A 1777-nucleotide genomic window follows, 5' to 3' on the forward strand; every position below is an offset into this window, starting at 1 on the left:
AAGATTTATATATTGGAAGCTTATATTTGGATATCAAAAGTGTTCCGGGTGAAATCGGGATTTTACCGGAGTACCGGGGGTTACCGGACCCCCCGGGGGGTTAATGGGCCATGATGGGCCTTAGTGGAAGAGAGGAGGGGCTGCCAGGGCAGGCTGCGCCCCCCCCCCCCCCTCCCCCTAGTCCGAATTGGACAAGGAGGGGGGCGGTGCCCCCCTTTCCTTCCTCTCTCCCTCCTCCTTCCCCCTTCTCCTATTCCAACTAGGAAAAGAGGGAGTCCTAGTAGGACTCCTCCTGGCGCGCCTCCTCCTGGCCGGCTGCCTCTCCCCCCTTGCTCCTTTATATACAGGGGCAGGGGGCACCTCTAGACACACAAGTTGATCATTGAGATCTCTCCAGCAGTGTGCGGTGCCCCCTCCACCATAATCCACCTCGGTCATACTGTAGCGGTGTTTAGGCGAAGCCCTGCTGCGGTAGCTTCATCAACATCGTCACCACGCCGTCATGCTGACGAAACTCTTCCTCGTGCCCTACTGGATCGTGAGTTCGCGGGACGTCACCGAGCTGAACGTGTGCTGAACGCGGAGGTGTCGTATGTTCCGTGCTGAGGATCGGTCGATCGTGAAGACGTACGACTACATCAACCGCGTTGTTATAACGCTTCCGCTTAACGGTCTACGAGGGTACGTGGACGACACTCTCCCCTCTCGTTCCTATGCATCACCATGATCTTGCTTATGCGTAGGAAAATTTTGAAATTACTACGTTCCCCCAACACCCTCTCCCTCTAGTCCGAATTGGACAAGGAGGGGGCGGCGCCCCCCTTTCCTTCCTCTCTCCCTCCTCCTTCCCCCTTCTCCTACTCCAACTAGGAAAGGAGGGAGTCCTACTCCCGGTGGGAGTAGGACTCCTCCCTGGCACGCCTCCTCCTGTCCGGTCGCCTCCCCCCTTGCTCCTTTATATACGGGAGCAGGGGGGAACCTCTAGACAAAACAATTGATCTCTTGTATCTCTTAGCCGTGTGCGGTGCCCCCCTCCACCATAGTCCACCTCGATAATATCGTAGCGGTGCTTAGGCGAAGCCCTGCATCGGTAGAACATCACCATCGTCACCATGCCGTCGTGCTGACGGAACTCTCCCTCAAAGCTCGGCTGGATCGGAGTTCGAGGGACGTCATCGAGCTGAACATGTGCTGAACTCAGAGGTGTCGTACGTTCGGTACTTGATCGGTCGGATCGTGAAGACGTATGACTACATCAACCGCGTTGTGCTAACGCTTCCGCTTTCGGTCTACGAGGGTACGTGGACAACACTCACCCTCTCATTGCTATGCATCACCATGATCCTATGTGTGCGTAGGAAATTTTTTGAAATTACTATGTTCCCCAACAGGGTCACACCATGCCGGGTCACAGTTACAAATTTTAATTATTACTTAGCAATTTTAGGCAATATTGTAGAATATAAAAGTGAACCTAACAACTGCATAGATGATTCTAGTGCTAAGCAACTACAACAAGAGTAAGGTAAGCATGCAAAATAAGATGAAAGTAAAGGTAAAGACACAACTAACCACAAGTAGCAAGCTATGGTTAGGGATAACCGCAACTCTGAGAGACGAGGATGTATGTTGATGTGCACTTCCTTGAAGGGAAGCTAGTCACTGTTAGAGAGGTGAATGTTACCACGAAGGCACACGAATGCCACGAAGGCTCACCCGCATTCTCCCTTTGAGACAACACCATGAACGCGTTTCTCAACCACTAGTGGTAGACCTT

The sequence above is a fragment of the Triticum aestivum genome, chromosome 6A (assembly GCF_018294505.1).
Source record: "Triticum aestivum cultivar Chinese Spring chromosome 6A, IWGSC CS RefSeq v2.1, whole genome shotgun sequence".
NCBI classification, from domain to species: domain Eukaryota; kingdom Viridiplantae; phylum Streptophyta; class Magnoliopsida; order Poales; family Poaceae; genus Triticum; species Triticum aestivum.